We start from the raw sequence: 21,748 nt of genomic DNA, 5'->3' as shown, positions 1-21,748 counted from the left end.
CTCTGTGAATAGATGGAGACCAGAAAGGTCCTGTCCCAGGTCACTTTGTGGCTCCTGCACCCCGTGCATTCCTAGTGGGTCTTTCCTTGGAGAGTCAGTGGAGCAAAAGTGGTTTCTCACTTGTGGGCTTAGGAGTGAGAGCACTCCTGGGAGACCAACTCTTTGTGGGCAGGTTTTGGGTCTGGTTTTATTGGTTTTAAATTTGAACCAAAGGGGAAAAAAGAAAGGAAGAGTTGAAGGATGAATAAGACAGAAGCAAATAGAGAAGAGAAGTGAAGAGAAGAGAAGAGAAGAGAAGAGAAGAAAAGAGAAGAGAGAGTTGCCAGAAGACTGAGAATCCAGACATAATTTCCTGACAAAAACAGAATTTGATTTTCTTTCTGTGCCTCAGTTTCTATAAAACCACAAGAAAATGTTTGTAATGCATTGAGCTAGAACAACTGTATTCTACCAGGAACTTCTTCCAAGAATGTAGTAAGTACTTACTTGCCAGGGGTTGGATTAGATGCTATGTGTATGACATGGGCTTTGACACACTTGCTGCATGTTTAATGTAACCACCCAGACAACTTATATGTACCTATTTTGACAATTCAACTTCAGAATGACAGATCTAGCCTTCTTAGACTGCTATAAATATTCACTTTCTGAAGTATCTTCCAAAACTGAAACTGTTCGGGTCAAGATATCAGGTTCGGACACTCAGTTTTCTGGCAATATTTCCAGCAATCTTTTCATGGCTATCCATTAACAGCTCTGGGTATTTTTAGTTCCATGGAGAGAGCAGTTCTTCACATGTTTTCTTCTGTGATTCAGATCTCTGAAGGACTTCAGAGCTAAAAGAAGAGCAGACAGAGACAAGCAGTGGTGGAAGTCCTCCCTCTTACTAGTGCAAATCCTCCTTCTCAGTGGAGAAGAAAAGCAGGTAAGAACTTCTCACCTTCTTACTAATGCAGGGTACTAGACTTAGAAGAGAATCCCATAAACCTATAGGTAAGAACCACAGCATCAAGTAAACTGCACTTCTAAAATAAGGTGTGACAATGACATCCTGTTTGGACTTCTGATACTTTGTTTAGTGATGACTGTAGTTAGCCATTTCTCTCACTATGGCGTAGCTGGGTATTTGTGCTTCCAGGTGTGAGAATTTGCTGTGAGAACCTTGTTGTGAGCCTCTTGTTTTCATAGAAGTACACAAGTCAACCTTTTCTAATGGGATTTTCTTTTCATATGAAACAGAGACTCCCATGGGGAAACTGAATAAATAAATATTCATTTATTTTTAAAATGCAAAATAAATAACAAATAAAGAGATTGACTTTCCCAACAAAACAACTCTCTCCCACTCCAAAGAGACTTGTATTTCAAGAGTTGTATTTGAAGAGGTCCATGTAGGGAGTCACAAGACTCAGCTCATTCCTTGCAAAAATTATGACACAATCTGATAGAGTCCATGCTGAGATGGAGTTCAGATATATCTCAGCATTACCTAGCTATATCCCTAAAGGCTCAGTTTGTGTCTGGTAGATGTTTGGCTAAAGCTGAAAGTTGAAAATGTCTTCAGAATGTTTTTTCTTAAAGCTTGCAGTTTTTAAGGGACATGGATTTCATTGTCATGGAAGGAATTTGCTCAGTTCAGCCAAACTGCAGGTTAGAAATTGAGAGGAACATGGATATGTTCTTTCAAAAACAAGATTAAAAATAGTAAAGCCAGATGCCACGAAAACAGCCCCTGGAGTGAGGAAAAAGAAACTGAAACTCAGGAGAGTGGAGGAAGGTGTCAGGTCCAAAAGAAACTGACAAATGGCCAACCGTGGCACAGTCCCAAAGTGTCTACTGGCTCCAGGCTCCCTCTACACTTAGCTCCTCTTCTCACCCTGTCCCCTACTTAAACTTCTCCAGCTCATAGGTTTTCCTTCCTTGAGCTTCTTATTCCAATATAACACTGCCATTTTAACCATGTACACTCTTGGGTCACTCTCTCTTGGCTCTGTCTTTCTTGGTCCTCTTTGCCTCTTCTGTCTTCCTCCTCTCCCATGATTTGCTTGTTATTCTCCTTTTTAGCTCTCTTTCCTCTTTCCATTCTCTCTCTCTCTCTCTCTCTCTCTCTCTCTCTCTCTCTCTCTCTCTCTCTCCTTCCTTACTTGCTCTCTCTGCCCCCAATTTGGTCTATTGCTTTCTCTTTCTGCTCTGGACTCTTCCAGATGCCCCTTGATGTATTCTCTCCATCGTATTTCAACAAATCCTCCTTCTAAGTCATACCTTGAAGTAGTCATGTCCTCACTTTATATTTCTGATGTCAAACCCACTCCCTGGGACATAAATGAACCCTTTTCAATGGGCCCAACCTCATAATCAAACCAAACTGCTAATATGATTTGTAAGGTATGTATTGATCATTTGTTTCTGCTGGCTTTTACCACCCATATTCTATCCCACATGCTAAGGTCTTCAGCCTCTTCTTCCATAGTAGATGGAGGCATCTACTATGTTTCTGAACTGTGATTCAGGGCATCACTTGGTCTCTCTGGCTCTGCTACCATATGCCCCAAATGTTCAATACATGGACATATTTCTTTCTTTCTTTCTTTTTTTTTTTTTGGTTCTTTTTTTCGGAGCTGGGGACCGAACCCAGGGCCTTGCGCTTCCTAGGCAAGCGCTCTACCGGTGAGCTAAATCCCCAACCCCACATATTTCTGATAAGACTCTTCTCTCCAGTTATTGGAAACTTCAAGCCAGTAGAGTTTTGCCTTAAACCTTTTCCGTTTTCCTTCTTGGACTCAGAGATATTATTAAATCCTTGCTATCTTACTGCAAAGGGCTTGGTGTCAGTGCAATCAATCAATGACCAATAAATGGCACACTTGATTTTCAAATTCTCATATGATTAGAACTCATGCCACTACACATACAAAAGATCCCCAAATTTCTTATATCTACACTGTCTCTGCTTTACATTTATGAAAGTCTCTAATATCTAAAGTTTTTCTAATTTTCACTTGTGAAAATCTTTTACATTTATGATTTTTTCTGCTCTCAATAAATATGATATTTTTATTGTATAAACTCTTTACATCAGGATTTGTAAGTTCACTGGGTATGATTAAAATAAATCTGTAAAATCTGTAACAGAAAGTTAACTTAAACTTATAAAAAAAGGATGATAGCTAGAAAAATCTATGCATACCATAACTGTAACTTGGATTCAATTCTTGTTTAGAAAAATGAATCTACTTCAGCATAGTGTATATGTAGCTTATGTTCCTCTCTGGTTAGGAAAATAGATGTTTTAAAAATAACAACCATGTGACTTGCCTCCATCTTGGCTGATGACCTCAGCAGAATGGAAGCAGCCATGTGGCTGGGCGTTCTTCTCTTTAGTAAGGTTAAGAAAGAGTACTTGCCATGTTTACCACCATATTGGTTAAGAACACAATACGATGTAAACTGACTAAGGCAATACTAATTGTACCAAAAATATATAAATAACTAAAAATCCACAGCCTCCAAAACTTTGACCTACAATTTGTCCTGCTTACAAGATGTACTTGAGGTAATGGTAGCTCAGAACTTATGGGAAAGGCCAACCAGTGACCAGTCCAATTTGACATCCATATCACAAGAGGGAGCATATGCCGGACACTGCCTATGTGGTCAGGAGTCAGAGGCTTGATAGCACAGAGACCCAATAAAGAACCAAATACTACTGGCAAATAACTAAATTAATTAATTAATTTATTTATTAAAAACAAAAGTCAATGAAATGATTCCTAATGATATTCTGCTCTAGTTATAATTTTTAGCCTAGTTCAATCATCAGCAGAGAAGCATCATCCAATAACTGATAGGAACAGATGCAGCCAATCATTTGGTGGATTCAGAAAGGAAACCACCAGGAAGCTTGAGGAAGGACTGTTGAAACCAGAAGGGTTGAGAATACCATGAAAACAGGGCCTAAAAGAATCAACTAAGCAAGACTCATAGGGGCTCACAGAGACTGAAGACACAGTCAGGGAGACTGGCTTAGCTCCTCTCCATATTTTATAGCTGTGTAACTTAGTTATTGAGAGACTCCTAACAGCGAGAATGGGGGAGACTCTGACACTTTTGCCTACTGTTGGATTCCTTTTCCTCCTTCTGAGTTGTCATATCCAGCCTTGATATGAGTTGTGTTATAATACAGCAGTGCCTAGTTGTATTATAACTTGGTACACTGTATTCAGTTGAGACCCCTGGGAAGCCTGCTCTTTTCTGAAAAGAAACAGAAGATCAGGACCTGGAGAAGACAGAAAGTAGGGGAGAGAGAGAGAGAGGGAGGAGTATAGGGAGAGGGATTTGCAGTTGGGATATAATTACTATAAGCTTCTTTAGCTACACACCAAATGAACTTAAACACAGACAGGATGTGAAGGCACCACTTCAAATATTGGATGTTGCTTAAAGCAACTGTGATGTAATTAGTAAGAAAGCAGAAAGCAGACCAAGAGTGCTAGAGAGGAAGAGTTCACAGGAAATACCTTACTTCCTCCTATACATCTTTACTTCGTTTTCTTTTGGTTTTCCACTTAGTAGAGGAGAGGTAGGAAAAAGTGAAAAGAAGAGGAAAGAAGGAGTGGAGAAAACAGAGGATGGAAACATATAGGAGAGGAGCCAATTATTAAAACAGGAAGGGAGGCTAACAGCAGAAATTGAGAGGAAAGGTATCCAGAGTGTGGGAACAGTTGTCTGAGAGATGAGCAGGTGGCAGGGAAAGCAAACTGAGACACCATTCTTAATCCTGAAACCCTTTAACCAATCAAAACCAGGGTCTGAATCCCATAGGAGGAAGCAAGGGATAAGGATTGAGTGGGTGCTAGGAATTAGCACTCTGCCCTACTGAAGGGGAAGATCTGGTTAGAAGCCAAGTTCAGATTGTATTTCCTATCTGGTGGAATTTTCTGTCATGGCTTTTCAAGTCCGGTTTATCTGTTCAGTAATTTCGTTTTGAGGTTTGCTTTGTGAGTTTTTATTTGGAGTCCTTACTTAAATATTCTGAGTTCTCCTGTAGTTATTGTTTCTAGACTCTTACAATCATCTAGTGTTTGTGTTCTGAAATCAAGTGAACACAATTTGTGGAATATTTATAATTCTTATGTCCTTTTGATGAACTGTTCCTTCAATGATATGTAGTAGCTAATTCTATCTCTTCTGATTGTGTTTGGTTTAAAGTATACTTTACAGGTATGAGAATTGCTACATCAACTTGTTTGCACATAGCATTTACTTAGTTTGATTTCTACCCATTGGGTCTCAGGTTATGGGTGTCTTTTCAGATATGTGTATTTCTTGAAGACAACAGGTAGTTTGTTCATGTTGTTCATAGTCCAGTAGCCTGTCTTTTAATTGGTGAGTTAAGGGTATTTGTATTCAGAGCTATGCCTCAGAAGATTTTGCTATTGTTTATGAATTTCCGATTATTGTTCCAGTTGTATGTCTCATTGTTACTTCTTTTTTCCTCTCCTGGTATCACTTGATATTTTCTGGTTTGCTGTGTTTGATAAGATTTGTTCCTCCTTTTGTCTGTCCTCCATCTAGCCATCCATGAATTTGTGGATTGCATTATGACTTATGCAGGAAACTTCCTCCTTCTTCCCCTTCCCCTTCCTCCCCCTCCTCCTCCTCCTCCTCTTCTCCCCCTCCTCCTCCGCCTCCTCTTCTCCTCCTCCTCTTCCTCTTCTTCCTGCTTCTCTATTTCCTTATCCTTCTCTGTAAAGTACTCCTTTAAGAATTTTCTGAAGTTCTAGTTTAGATGTCATGAATGATTTTAACTTGTTTTTCTTGCAAAACTTTTATTTTTTCACTTACTTTAATAAATTATTTTCTGAATATTCCCATCTTGATTACTTTTAAGACTTGGAATTTTTCAAGACATGCTTTCCTGGCCCCTTAAGTTTTTTCACAGCAACAAATCTAATGTGTGGGCCCGTGTGTGTGAGCGTGTGTGTGTGTGTGTGTGTGTGTGTGTGTGTGTGTGTGTGTGTCTTTGCTGTGTTTTTTGTATTTGCCAGAAGTATGCATGCTCTGGTTTCTCACTGTTCTATTTTTCCGCTGTTTTTTTTTTTGTTTGCTTGTTTGCTTTAATATGAATCTTCTTTGGGTGTTGTCTTCTGTTGAATTTGTATTCAGGTGGGGGGCAGGGAAGTCAACTGTAGTAACTAACATTATAGTTTAACATGTGTGACCTAAGAGGAAAAGTACTCTGTCTTGAGTTGAATTCTCTGTAGAGTTCATTCTGCTGTGCAGCATCATTTGCTCTGGTATCCATAAGAGTATAGCTCACAGAGAACTCAGAATTCAGGTTCTTTAGGGATGGAAACAAGCTTCTTCAGCTTCTGTGGTCCCCACACAGCCAAACTTCCAGTTGCCTAATCTCAGCACTATATCCAGTCTTGCTTTTAGAACCCTTGCCTCTGTAGTTGCTTTTTGGTTTCTGCCAGCCTTCTGTTATATGCTCCTCAAAACACTTAAAAAAGAAAAGTTTTAAAATAAAAAAAAAAAACCAAAAAGAAGAACAAATTAAACTTTGGGGGCAGGATTGATAAAGACTGCAGCAGAGATGTATGATCAGACATTAGAGATCACCAGTCCTAGGTTTTGGAAAAGATCAAAAAAGTGATAACCCTATAGCTAGATTAGAAAAAAATAAACAGTTTAAAATGAAAGTGGTATTATATCTGAGAATAACACACAGAGTAAGTGTTTATAAGGAAGTAGTATCAAAAATTATAAGTCATTGCTTGGCAGAAGAATAAAGAGGAGCCTCAGTTTGTTGACTGTGCCTATTTTTCCATTACTAACACAAAGCAGTGGGTGCTTTGTAAAGCAGAAACACTTGTATACCTCAGCTGTGTGGCTGAGGTCCAAGATCAGACAGCCCCATGGACTCAATCATGGTGGGATTGACTAAGGAAAGGGAACGTCACAAGGTAAAGAGAAAGACATGAAGATCCTGGAGCGGCCAGTAATGGCTTCCAACTAGGCTTTATGCTTTAAAGTCTCATACTATCTCTTTCCAACACCACACTGTGAATCAAGATTCCAAAGTATGGCCTTTTGGAGACACACTAGTCATCTCCAAATCCTAGAGGAACACTCAGCAGTAGCAGGGTTTCTGTGACAGAGAAGCAGCCATAAGAAGATGCAGGCTGGGCTTAAGTGACAGATTTCTCCAATTCTTATCACACTCATAGGAAAACCTTATTAGGAACAGACTTAGCTATCTTTTCTGAGAAAATACAGGTTTAACATGAATCAAACCATTTTGCAAAGAATTTTGGTAATTTCTCTGCAAAATAGATAGATAGATAGATAGATAGATAGATAGATAATAGATTATTTTGAAGTAAATAAAAGAAGGAAGTTAAATGGTTAAGGAAGGATAAAGAATTTAAATTAAATTATAAATTAAGTAGGAAAAATCCATATAAAGCCACCTTTACTATCCCAAAACACCTTACAATAATACTCCTCCTATGCAGTACAAGGTTTTGTGGGTTCAGGAGGATGGCAAACCTGCCCTTTCTCTCATTAACTAGTTCCATTAACTAGTGGTTAGAAGAACCACCCACATGAGGAGATTATTTTAAGTAACAAGATTTAAAGAATAATATCTGTCTTCTTCATCTCAGACAATTACACGGGGCCCCCAACTTTCAGAGTCATTGCTTATATAAAATGTGTGCATATGTACTGAACAGTTTTCAAACAGCAGGTGGTTACAAAGGTCTCTTACAGGCAAATGTTTGACAGTTCTGTCCGAGAAGTCCCTCCAAGCCCTCCCACTACCTCAGCTCCAGAGCTGACTTTCATGGTTGTTGATTCACTGCTGTGAACCAACCAGTTTCATTTTCATATCCTTCTCACACACTCAGAATGTTGTACATTTACTTTATTACTTTCACAAAATGTCTCAACCTTGTAGAAGGAAAAAAGAGACCAGTAAGGAAGCCAGTCCTTCTACCATGAACAGCAAGAACAGGCAAGAAAGCTCACATCTTTTCCCAGAGCTCTTCTAGTTCTGGGTAGTTCTGATCAGTGACATGGGGTCTATAATACCTGGAAGGGGATGAGAAGGTTTTATATTGGATAACTAGCAGCTGAACATGAACCAAGGGACAGAATCAGATATCAGGAGTGGGTATTGTAAATGCAGAACGTCCTTGAGTGCCAGACTGGGCTGCATTCAGCTGGAACTCTGAAACAGCTAGGCTTGGCCTTCCCTATGTTCACATGGTGTCTGCTGAATGGGGACACAATTAAGTGACCATGGACAGTGACTGGACTTGCTCTGTCCTTCTCATACTGCATCTAAGCAACCGGAAAGACTGCTCATGTGTTTTCCATGAAGAGGAGACATGAAAAATGTAAATAATACAAAATTAAAAACAGTGAGAGGCAAACAGCCACTGACACTGTGGAGGCAGAATGAAAACTCTGGAACTCAGAGGGAAAGCTGAATACCAGGATAACTGGCTTCTGAGTGACTTCTCTCTTCATTGGACAGACTCATTCCTGGTGCCCAGACCTTACCTCTCACCTGCAGGATTCAAACCTGTGTTTCACTAAAGAGTTCCTCTACTGAAGCCCCTGCAGTGTGGGACTAAGAGTAGTGTCTGTGCTTACCTTGTCTCTCACAAACTCAGGCCTTCAGAAAGTTGTTCCTGAAAAGACCTCCCTTGAGTTTCTGGCCAGGTACCAGCCTCATTCATCAACTTCTCTCTCTGCACTGTTAGCTCTTATCTCTGCATCCTCCTCTCTTCCTCGCTTCTCTTTTTGTTCTTCTACTAAACAGAAATATATAAAACAGGAAACCTAAAAGTGGGCCACAGGAAATAGCTCTTTTATCTGAATAAATTCTTCAAGACCTTGACCTGGTGCCATGTTTTTAGACTTCTGGTCACAGTTGCTTTGAACTGTGCATTTGGGGTGTTAACTCAGACCCAGCCCCATTTTTGTTACTGTCCTGTGTAGCTGAGTAAGCTTCAGAACACTGCTCTGGCACTTAACATCTCCGATGACCAAAAGAGCACAGCTCTTACTTCTAATAGATATTCTTGGGTATTAGCCCTCTATCTGTTGTAGGATTGGTAAAGATCTTTTCCCAATCTGTTGGTTGCCATTTTGTCCTAACCACAGTGTCCTTTGCCTTACAGAAGCTTTGCAGTTTTATGAGATCCTATTTGTCGATTCTTGATCTTAGAGCATAAGCCATTGGTGTTTTGTTCAGGAAAAGTTCCCCAGTGCTCATGTGATCGAGACTCTTTTCCATGTTTTTCTTCTATTGTTTGAGTGTATCTGGTTTGATGTGGAGGTCCTTGATCCACTTGGATTTAAGCTTTGTACATGGTGATAAGAATGGATCGATCTGCATTCTTCTACATGCTGACTTCCAGATGAACCAGCACCATTTGTTGAAAATGCGATCTTTTTTTCCATTGGATGCTTTTGTCTCCTTTGTCAAAAATCAAGTGACCATAGGTGTGTGGGTTCATTTCTGGGTCGTCAATTCTATTCCACTTGTCTATGTGCCTGTCTCTGTACCAGTATCATACAGTTTTTATGACTATTGCTCTGTAATATTGCTTGAGGTCAGGGATGGTGATTTTCCCAGAAGTCCTTTTATTGTTGAGTATAATTTTAACTATTCTGCGTTTCTTGTTATTCAAAATGAATTTGCAAATTGTTCTTTCTAACTGTGTGAAGAATTGAACTGGAATTTTGTTGAGGAATTCATTAAATCTGTGGATTGCTTTTGGTAAAATGCACATTTTTACTATATTAATCCTGCCAATCCATTAGCATGGGAGATCTTTCCATCTTCTGAGATCTTCTTCAATTTCTTTCTTCAGAGACATGTAGTTCTTATAATACAGAACTTTCACTTGATTGGTTAATGTCACATCGAGGAATTTTATATTATTTGGGACTATTTTGAAGGGTGTCATTCCCTAATTTCTTTCTCAGCCTGTTTATCCTGTGAGTAGAAGGCTACTGATTTGTTTGAATTAATTTTATACCCCGACACTTTGCTGAAGTTGTTTATCAGGTTAAGTAGTTCTCTGGTGGAACTTTTGGGGTCACTTATGTATACTATCATATCATCTGCAAATATTTTGATTTCTTCCCTTCCAATTCGTATCCCTCTGACCTCCTTTCATTGTCTGATTATTATGGCTAGGACTTCGAGTACTATATTGAATAAGTAGGGAGAGAGTGGGCAGCCTTGTCTAGTCCCTGATTTTAGAGGGATTGCTTCAAGTTTCTCTCCATTTAGTTTAGTATTAGCCTCTGGTTTGCTGTATATGGCTTTTACTGTGTTTAGGTATGGGGCTTGAATTCCTGTTCTTTCTAGGGCTTTTATCATGAAGGAGTGTTGAATTTTGTCAAATGCTTTCTCAGCATCTAATGAAATGATCATGTATGTGGATTTTATCTTTCAATTTGTTTATATAGTGGATTACGTTGATGGTTTTCTGTATATTGAACAATCCCTGCACCCATGGGATGAAGCCTACTTGATCATGGTGAATGATCATTTTGATGTATTCTTGGATTCGGTTTGCAAGGATTTTATTGAGTATTTTTTAGTCAATATTCATAAGGGAAATTGATCTGAAATTCTCTTTCTTTGTGGGGTCTTTGTGTGGTTTGGGTATAAGAGTGATTGTGGCTTCATAGAAGGAATTTAGAAGTGCTCTGTCTGTCTATTTTGTTGAATTATTTGGACAGTATTGGTATGAGGTCTTCTATGAAGCTCTGATAGAATTCTGTACTAAACCCATCTCGTCCTGGGATCTTTTTTGATTGGGAGACTTTGAATGACTGCTTCTATTTCTTTAGGAGTTATAGAGTTGTTAAGATGGTTTATCTGATTTAACTTTGGTACCTGGTATTTGTCTAGAAAATTGTCCATTTCGTCCAGAATCTCAAGTTTTGTTGAATATAGGCTTTTGTAGTAGGGTCTGATGATTTTTAAAATTTCCTCAGATTCTGTTGTTATGTCTCCCTTTTCCTTTCTGATTTTGTAAATTTGGGAAGACTCTTTGTGCCCTCTTGTTTTTCTGGATAAGGGTTTATCTATCTTGTTGATTTTTTCAAAGAACTAGCTTTCGGTTCTGTTGATTCTTGGTATAATCTTTTTTGTTTCTACTTGGTTGATTTCAGCCCCGAGTTTGACTATTTCCTGCCTTCTACACCTCTTGGGTGTATTTGGTTCTTTTTGTTCTAGAGCTTTTAGGTGTGCTGTCAAGCTGCTGATATATGCTCTCTCCTGTTTCTTTCTGCAGGCACTCAGAGCTATGAGTTTTCCTCTTAGCACCACTTTCATTGTGTCCCATAAGTTTGGGTATGTTGTACCTTCATTTTCATGAAATTCTAAGAAGTCTTTAATTTCTTTCTTTATTTCTTCCTTGACCAAGTTGTCATTGAGTAGAGCATCGATCAACTTCCATTTATATTTGGGCGTTCTTTCCTTATTTTTGTTATTGAAGACCAGCCTTAATATGTGGTGATCTGATTGGATGAATGGGATTATTTCAATCTTTCTGTAACTGTTGAGGCCTGTTTCGTGGCCAATTATATGGTCAGTTTTGGAGAAGGTATCATGAGGTGGTAAGAAGGAAAGATGGAATGTTTTTTAAAGATGGAATGTTCTATAAACATCTGTTAAATCCATTTGGTTCATAACTTCTCTTAGTCTGTCTATGTCTCTGTTTAATTTCTGTTTCTATGACCTGTCCATTGATGAGAGTGGGGTGTTGAAATCTCCTACTATTATTGTGTGAGGTGCAATGTGTGCTTTGAGCTTTAGAAGGTTTCTTTTATGCCTGTAGGTGCCCTTGTATTTGGATCATAGATATTTAGGATTGAGAGTTCATCTTAGTGTAGTTTTCCTTTGATGAGTATGAAATGTCCTTCCTTATCTTTTTTGATGACTTTTGATTGAATGTCAATTTTATTCAATATTAGAATGGCTAATCCAGCTTGCCATTCTGGTGTAATTCTGATAGGTCTGCCTTTATATGTTACTTGACATTTTTCCCTTAATGCTTTTTATATTCTTTCTTTGTTTTGTGCATTTGATGCTTTGATTATTATATATCATGAGGAATTTCTCTTCTGGTCCAATCTATTTGGAGTTCTGTAGGCTTATTGTATGTTTATTGGCATTTCTTTCTTTAGGTTAGGGAAGTTTTCTTCTTTCATTTTGTTGAAGATATTTCCTGGCCCTTTAAGTTGAGAAGTCTTCACTCTCTTCTTTACCTATTATCCTTAGGTTTGATCTTCTCCTATTGTCCTGGATTTCCTGTATGTTTTGGGCTAGGAGCTTTTTCTGTTTTACATTATCTTTGACAGTTGTGTCGGTGTTTTCTATGGTATCTTCTGCGCCTGAGATTCTCTCCTCTATGTCTTGTTTTCTGTTGGTGATGCTCTCTTCTATTATTTCTGATCTCTTCTCTAGGTTTTCTATCCCCAGGGTTTTCTCTCTTTGTGCTGTCTTTATTGTTTCTCTTTCCATTTTTATCTCCTGAATAGTTTTGTTCATTTCCTTCTCCTGTTTGGTTGTGTTTTCCTGTAGTTCTTTAAGGGATTTGTGTTTCCTCTTTAAGGGCTTCTACTTGTTTATTTGTCCTGTATTTCCTTAAGGGAGTTATTTATGACCTTCTTAAAGTCTTCCATCATCATTATAAAAATGTGATTTTCAACCTAGATCTTGCTTTTCTGATGTGTTTGGATACCCGGTGTTTGCTTTGGTGGGAGAATTGGGCTCTGATGATCCCAAGTAGTCTTGGTTTCTGTTGCTTGGTTTCATGCACTTGCCACTTGTCCTCAGGTTGTCTCTGGTATTAGTTAGTCTTGCTGTTTCTGATGGTGGCTTGACCCTCCTGTGGGCCTGTGTGTCAGTATTCCTGTAGATCTTTCTCCTGTTTTCTTTCAGCCAGTTATGTGAACATATTGTTCTGCTCTCAGGCTTGTAGTTGATCCTGGCAGCTGGCTTTCAGCTCTCTGTGAGGGAAGCAACCAGAAGGGTCCTACCCTGACTGCTCCTAGATCCCTTTGCACAGGGTGCAGAAATGGCACTAGGCATCTTCCTCGAGTCAGGAATGTGAGCAGAGAGTAGTCTCCTCTGAGTTTTCAGGAGTGTCTACACCTCTGAGGTTCTAGCTCTTTCCACCATAAGATTTGGGTACAGGCGCTGTTTGACCAGTTCAGTTCAAATCTGGACCCAGATCTGGACCACTCAGCTCCTGCGGCTGACTGCTCCTATATTCCTGTGTTTAGAGGCACTATGCAGTTTCCTCTTGGGTCAGGGATGTGGGCAAAGGTTGGCAGAAGTGGCAGTCTGTCCTGCCCTGCAGTTTCGGGATTGCCTGCACTTCTGGGTGTTCAGCTCTCTCTCCCACAGGGTTTGGGAGCCTATTTATCTTAAACATTGAAAATAGTTGAATATCAGGATTCTAAGTTGTAAATAAAGTAAGATTACTAAAATGAGATGTATAATGCACTTAGTACTAAGCACAGTCAAATAATGAAGATGATGATAATCCTATTTGTTGTGTTTCATAAAAAAAGAGAAGGAATATGTTTGGTGGTGTGGTAAGGTGTAAGGGAAGGGACTGACTCTGTGGGCCTGTCCCTTCCCTCTGAAGGACCAGCCCCACCATGGGATAGTATAGAATAGAGTCGAGAGAGAGAGAGAGAGAGAGAGAGAGAGAGAGAGAGAGAGAGAGAGAGAGAGTAGAGGCTGGCCATGAGCATGTGGAGAGAGAGAGTTGGGGAATGGGGAAAGAGTGGGAGCAGGAGGCAGAGACCAGAAGGAGAGCAAGAAGGCAAGAGAGACCAAGGAGGAGTGAGCAGCCCCTTTTTGTGTGAGGCAGGCACACCTGACTGTTGCCAGGTAACTGTGGGGTAGAGCCTAGACAAACTGCTAACAGTAACAGTTTCATAAAGTTTTATACCCCAGCAAATAAATTCATAGATGAAGACACTTTTAAAAATACTGCTGGAAACATGAGGTAGGTGATTTCAGGTAGGCTGGAGGTGTCAGGCAACACAGTAAGGAAAGCTTAGCCATCGTCCTGGATGCTCTCTGACAACTGCTTACTCTTTGGGTGGGTGGAAGTCAGGGTTTTGCTTGTGTGTTCCAAAATTATCTTCCCCAATTAAAGGGTGTTAGGTCAAACACAGGAGTGGCTGATAAACGTGATGGCAAGTCTAAGGTAGCAAAGAGACTTTGGTTCTGAGCCTGTAACATTCCACCTCTCCAGAGTCCCTGAAGTTTCCTCAGTGCGCCAAGTTCGTACAGCATTGTTGTGGGGTGGTTCTCATGCTCTTCTTTCTGGGGCCCTGCTTCACACCTTCCATATTTTGAAAGAGTTTCTAGTCCAGAATGGCCAGTTTCCATCAAACATGTGTTGATATCATTCCTGAGGCAGCAGCATAAGGGCCTCTGTGATTGACAAATTGATTGAGAAATGTACTTTATTTTTTATTGGGTATAACATTTCAAATGTTATTCCCTTTCCTGGTTTCCTGTCCATAAGTCCCCTAATCTCTTTCCCTTCTTTTCTATACTGGTGTTCCCATTCACCCTCCTTTTACTGCCCCGTGACATTCCCCTACACTGAGGGTCCAACCTGGGCAGGACCAATGGCTTCTCCTTCCATTGGTGCCCAGTAAGGACATCCTTTGCTACATATGCCGTTGGAGCCATGGGTCAGTCAATGTATAGTCTTTGGGCAGTGCTTTAGTCCCTGCAAGCTCTGGGGGTTTGGCATTGTTGTTCTTATGGGGTTGCAATCCCCTTCAACTTTTTCAATCCTTTCTCTAATTCCTCCAACAGTGGTCCTGTTCTCAGTTCAAAGATTTGCTGCTAGCATTCACCTCTGTATTTGACATGATTTGTCTGTGTCTCTTAGGAGAGATCTATATCCAGTTCCTATCAGCATGCACTTCTTAGCTTCATCCATCTTACCTGGTTTGGTGGCTGTATATACATGGGCCACATGTGTGTCAGGCTCTGAGTGTCCTTTCTTTGAGTCACTGCTCTAAACTTTGCTTCCATAGCCCCTCCTATGAATATTTTCCCCTTTTAAGGAGTGGGAGCATCTGCATTTGGTCATCCTTCTTCTGGAGCTTCCTGTGGTCTGTAGATTGCATCTTGGGTAATTTGAGCTTTTTGGCTAATACCCACTTATCAGTGAATGCATACCAAGTGTGTCTTTCTGTTCTTGAATAACCTCACTTAGGACGATATTTTCTAGTCCATTCCATTTGCCTATGAATTTCATGAAGTCATTGTTTTTTATAGCAGATTAGCACTCCATTGTGTAGATGTACCACATTTTTTGAATCAATTCCTCTGTTGAAGGGCATCTGGGTTCTTTCCACATTTTGGCTATTATAAATAAGGCTGCTATGAACATAGTGGTGCATGTCTTTGTTGTATGTTGGATGATCTTTTGGGTAAATGCCCAGGAGTGATATAGCTGGGTCCTCAGGTATTGGAATGTCCAATTTTCTGAGGAACCTCCAGACTGATTTCCAGAGAGGTTGTACCAGTTTGCAATCCCACCAATAATGGAGGAGTGTTCCTCTTTCTCCACATCCTGGCCAGTATCTATTTTCAACTGAGTTTTTGACCTTAGACATTCTAACTGGTGTGAGGTAGAATCTCAGGGTTGTTTTGGTTTGCATTTTCCTGATGATTGAGGATGTTGAACATTTCTTTAGGTGCTTCTCCAACATTCAATATTCCTCAGCTGTGAATTCTTTGTTTAGCTATTTACCCCACTTCTTAATGGGGTTATTTGGCTCTCTGGAGTCTAACTTCTTGAGTTCTTTGCATATTTTGGATATTAGCCCTCTATCGGATGTAGGATTGGTAAATATCTTTTCCTAATCTGTTGGTTTCCATTTTGTCCTAATGGCAGTGTCTTTTGCCTCACTGAAACTTGGCAGTTTTATGAGTTCTCATTTGTTGATTCTTGATCTTAGACCATAAACCTTTGCTGTAATGTTCAGGAAATTTTCACCAGGGCCCATGTGATCCAGACTCTTCTTTACCTTTTCTCCTATTAGTATGAGTGTATATGGTTTGATGTGGAGGTCCTTGATCCACTTGGACTTAAGCTTTGTACAGAGTGATAAGAATGGATTGATTTGCATTCTTCTACATGCTGCCTCCAACTGAACTAGCACCATTTGTTGAAAATTGTGTCATTTTTTTTTCCTCTGGTGACCAGCGGTGTGTGGGTTCATTTTTGGGTCTTCAATTCTGTTACATTGATCTGTCTGCCTATCTCTGTACCAATACCATACAGTTTTTATCACTATTGCTCTGTAATACTGCTTGAGGTCAGGGATAGTGATTCCCCCTGAAGTCCTTTATTGTTGAGGATAGTTTTCACTATCCTGTTTTTTTTTTGTTATTCCAAATGAATTTGCAAATTGCTCTTCCTATCACTATGAAGAATTGAGTTGGAATTTTGATAGGGATTGCATTGAATCTGTAGATCACTTTTGGCAAAATGGCCATTTTTACTATATTAGTCCTGCCAATCCATGATCATGGGAGGGCTTTTTATCTTCTGAGATTTTCTCCAATTTCTTTCTTCAGAGACTTGCGGTTCTTATCATATAGATCTTTCACTCAGTTGGTTAAAGTCACTTTAAAGAGAGAAGCAGAAGGAAATTTGAAAAAAGATAGAAGTTATCGAAAGAGGGCAGGAGGTATCAGTGAAATGGCCAATACCAAGAAAAGCCTGAGTCAGCTGGAACTCCGAGACAAACATTTGCCCCTGACATTCCCATAGAATGTATTGCCTTGTCTTCTGACCAAACATTTGAGTATTTGATTCTATACATGGAACAAGAAAATATTGTTGTTTTCATGTGCAGTTTCTGTCATTGTGGTTTGATGGGGGCTGAGGAAACTAGTCCAGTTCACAGTCAGGAAGCTATGATGTGCATGCCGTGAATAACTACCATTCGAAATACCTTCCGAATGCCTTATTGGAATGACAGTCTCTTTGGTTCTACAGGCTGTCATGGCACCAGGAACTATGAAGTCCCCCATGTGTCTGGTCGAAAATAAGAACAAGCAGCTGCTGGTGAATCCAGAAGCCATCCATATTCTTAACAATATTTCTCAGCCTGTGGTTGTGGTGGCCACTGTAGGGATGTACCGCACAGGAAAATCCTACCTGATGAACTGCCTGGCTGGTCAGAACCAAGGTGAGTGTTGTCGTAGACAGAGGCCAAGGCTCCATATCTTTATGATTCAGGCTCTTACATGTACTAGAGACACATATCGGAAAGCCAACCCACTGTCCTAACCTTGAGTCAATCATAGGCTTCAATCCTTTTTCTTGTTTTACTTCTATTAGTTAAATATCTTATGCTGCTCCTCAGAACCCTACACAATTTGTTTTAACTTTTTCTTACCTGACTTCTTCTGCTGCATCTCCTCTATTCTGAAAAACGCTTTGATTTCTGTGTGGAACAGGTACGTCACATTCAGGTGACTTTGTTATCTAAAATACAGCAATCTTTCTGGAATAAGCCTTACACCATGAATTCCCCATACTTCATTTACCAATGTTTAAAGTAAACTACTATTCTTTCAGTTCCTCGTCTATTCCCTCATACCTTTATATGTTTCAAGCCATCCATCTTCTATTTTATTTGAAAATTTAATTTACCCATTTATTTACAGATACATTGCTTCTTTGAGTCTGGTTTCAAGTGTCCCAGTGTGGTTTAGAACTCACTATGTAACCTAAGATAATGTTGAATTGATCCTCCTGTCTCCATTCATCTCAGTCTTTAAAGCCTGCTTGTTCAGACTCATTCTTGTCATCAAAGACTTCACTTCATTGGACTCAGAAGATGATTTTTCATTTCCACCTTGGACCCTTACTTGGCATTGTCCATAGGGCTGACTTCTTGGTTCTCAAAGCAGATGCTAAATGAAACCAAATTCTCATAGTGACATGGGGACTACCTTATTTTATTTTGGGGGATGTTCTGGCATACTGAAATAATGATTTGAAGTTCCTTAGTTGCCTGGTCTATAAGCCAACACACACACACACACACACACACACACACACACACACACACGTATACATACACATACATATATACATGTATATTATATATATATTTATGTATACACATATTCTTTTCCTCTTCCCTTCAGGCTTCCCTCTGGGATGCACAGTTCAGTCTGAAACCAAGGGCATCTGGATGTGGTGTGTGCCTCACCCAACAAAGCCAAGTCACACCCTGATCCTTCTAGACACTGAGGGTCTTGGGGATGTAGAAAAGGTGAGTCAGCAAGTGAGTGACGCATGATGTTACTCTTGATTTCACTTTGTATTTTAATAATCTCTTGCAATTTCACACGTAGGGTATAATCTCACTTTCTAGAACCAAAACTATAGAAGATGACTTGAACTTGATGCTTTTAACAACACTTCCATGGACAACAATAATAACAACAACAAAAAGTCAAATATTGTGCTCTGTTAGATAAAGCATTTACTTCCTTTCAATAAAATGAATGATTATAGGGAACTGAGCCAATAGTCTTTTAACAGCTCAGTCTTAGTCTTTTAGAATTAGCATCAAGATGGTGGAGAAGATAGGAAAGATTCTGCTCTGAATACAGTTCCATAGACATATGTACCCAATGGCTTTAATCTATTGCTATTGATTCATCAGTATTTAAGTAAGGTGGGATCCCATGAGAACAGACATGTGGTGAGGCTCATTGGCATGAACTTCTAGATAAACACCTCTGGAATATTAGGGGGAACAAATAAGGTTGAGAGAAATGGGTGCACCCCCAAGGTTCATTGACTTCCAAAGAAGCTATGTTTCAAAAATGATTTCTCTGCCTTGAACTGGAATAATGATTCACAATCTGAAGTTTGCCCTGTAGACCTGGCTCATTGCCAGGCTGACACCTCCAAAGGGTCATTCATGAGCTCTCTCAGAGCCTGAGCATTAGTCCTCCCTAGAATGTGGTCAATTCTGTGCTTTATGGGCTTCATCACAAGCTGATAAGGGTAAATGTGCCCTAGAGAAGCAGAGAGACAATGAAACTTGTCTCCATGAACGGGCCCTTTTGAAGTCAGCATTAACTATGAATGGCATTTCCTGTGGATATTTATTAGCTACACACAGAACATTCAACTCAGCTGTGAGACCAACCATACTTCCGAGTTTCGATCAAATCAAACATTTTTAGGTGAATTTTTCAGTTATTTTTTACATTATGAAATACATTTTTCTTTTCAATTTTATCTTGTTTTAAGACTGACTTGTAAGGAAGATTGGTCTTTATATCTTTCCAAAGTGGAATTAAGGATCCTACTTTCCTTTTTGAACCAGACACCAAAGTTATCTTCCCACTATTTAAGAATTTTATTCTTTAGCACAGCTTGTAAGATTGTTTTTTTTAGTTACTTTTAAATTTTGCTGCATGAAAAATACTTCCTTTCATCAAAATGTCCATGGAAAATCTCCTACTAATCTGTTTTAGTTTTGCATTTATTTAAGGGCTCAGGGCTAAACTTTATGCACCATTCACAAAAAAATATAATTTCTGTATTATGCTACAATTTAGACAGTAGTATAATTTATATAAACAAGATAGACTGATTTTTAGGGTCCTTTGTCATCTTGCCTGAGAATTCACCATTCAATTTTTACCCTCTCCAGGAGCAAACAAAGTTACTCTATGCTGGCTGGAAGGATTTCCCAGGTTCCGTTTATAATGGTGTTTTTATCTAGAGGATGCTGGCGTGCTGGCTTCTACCTTCATGTATCATGAGTCCATCATGTACTTACTCTACCAAGTCCTTAACAGTTAGCAGTTGGCTCGCACAACATCTTAGCCAGTGCTCTTTTTCCAACCTTTATACCTATATTTAATTTGATATGGCAATTCTTGTAATTCTCTTAATTATTATTAACAGAAAAGCTCTTTCTGTTGAACGAATCTTATAAATTTGCCATTCTCGTTACTTTCAGTGGAGTATAAGGACAGCATAAAATATCTAGTTGACATAAATGACTGCTTATTGTCTTTAACTGGATACGATTGGAGGCATCACTTCTGTGAAACATATGGACAAGAAGAGTCAAATACATGCTAACTGATTAAATGCTAGCCCCCACCATTGAACATCTGATTTTATTCCAGACACCATGTTAAGTTTTATAATATTCAGTGTGTTAATCCATGCCATCATAAATTTTTTTAAAACAAGAAAGAAAACATGTTAAAGAGAATATCATTAAAATTTTATTATCAGAAAAATGTAATAACAACAACAACAACAACAACAACAACAAAAATCCTGATGTAATCATTAAAGCTAAAATGTGTGCTCATGTCCTAACATCCTGTTTCTTCACTGAACTAATGAATTACTTGAAACTCAAGCAAGCAAAGATCTGGATGAGCTTTAAATGAGAATTAAGGAAAGACTTAGCTCTAAAGACCCTTTCCGTGTGACTTTTAGGGTGACCCTAGGAATGATGACTGGATCTTCGCCCTGGCTGTGCTTCTGAGCAGCACTTTTGTCTATAACAGCATGAGTACCATCAACCACCAGGCCCTGGAGAAGCTGCAGTATCCTTCAAAGAACCAATGTCCTATCTTCTACTGAGGAACTTAGGGGAATAAGAGTTTTGCATGGCTGAGTTTCTACTGGAGGATCAGATAGGATGGAAAAAAATGTTTGTGCTTACTTTTTCAATAAAGGAATTGTGATTTGGGTTCCTTTTCCTTAACCAGGTCCTGGTTATGTGACAAAACTCACAGAGCTCATCAGAGCAAAGTCTTCCCCAAGGTCTGATGGGCTAGAAGATGCTAGAGAGTTTGTGGGCTTTTTTTCCAGATTTTATCTGGACTGTACGGGACTTCACTCTGGAGCTGAAGTTGGATGGTCACTGCATCACGGAAGATCAGTACCTGGAGAATGCCTTGAAGCTGGTTTCAGGTATCAGAGCTTGGACAGGGTACAGAGGATCTTAATATTGGGATGGACACTGAGCAGTTCTGTCATGTCTCGTGAGTAACATGGGCATTTGACAGAGTATCTTAATATGGGGGGCATTCACTGAGTATTTCTCTCACATCTGGAGTTACATGGGCATTTCATGCTAGACTGAAGTCTGTAGAAATGGGAGCTAGGAGTTGGGTGGATATGCTTAAGGTTAGAAGTTTAATCTCAAGAAGAGCAAAGCCCAATACCAAGCAAGGATATTTAAGGTCAACTTGCACTTTACCCACGATATACCTTAGCATCAAATGAGAAAAGAGGAAAAATTTTGCACAGCAAGCACTCCTCTCTGCTCCCTTGGCACCTGATTTTGTTGCTGAAAACCACTAGATTCTTATTTGTTAGACACAAAATCTCAACAAAAAGCTGCCTGTTGAAATAATATTTTTCACATACTTGGTCTAATTGTTCCAAACTAGAAATACAACTTTAACAAACTCATGGTGGTATATTCTCCATAAAATGTTTTTTAAATAGCAACAAAGAAAACTGTCTCCTCAACTTACAACTTTTTACCTTTTCAATATGTCTAAAACCCATCAGAACAGCATGCTACCATCTCCATCATGACTTCCTGCTCAACACAGGCTTTTGTTCTAATCTCAGGCAGTAGTTTCAATGTGTTGTATCTA

The 21,748-nt window shown here is 39.4% G+C and overlaps 1 pseudogene across 1 annotated transcript in view; it reads left to right on the top strand.

Moving 5' to 3' along the window:
- Positions 1-606: 606 nt before the first annotated feature.
- Positions 607-21,748, top strand: part of Gbp6-ps2 (guanylate binding protein 6, pseudogene 2) — a 30,763-nt pseudogene continuing 9,621 nt past the window's right edge. Inside the window, exons 1-5 of the transcript XR_005501366.2 lie at positions 607-925; positions 17,082-17,274; positions 18,242-18,369; positions 20,574-20,683; positions 20,856-21,053. The product of XR_005501366.2 is annotated as a guanylate binding protein 6, pseudogene 2 (transcript). The remainder of the gene's footprint in view (positions 926-17,081; positions 17,275-18,241; positions 18,370-20,573; positions 20,684-20,855; positions 21,054-21,748) is intronic.

Source organism: Rattus norvegicus, chromosome 2 (genome assembly GCF_036323735.1).
Source record: "Rattus norvegicus strain BN/NHsdMcwi chromosome 2, GRCr8, whole genome shotgun sequence".
NCBI classification, from domain to species: Eukaryota; Metazoa; Chordata; class Mammalia; order Rodentia; family Muridae; genus Rattus; species Rattus norvegicus.
This window is presented reverse-complemented; position numbering and strand designations above follow the sequence as displayed.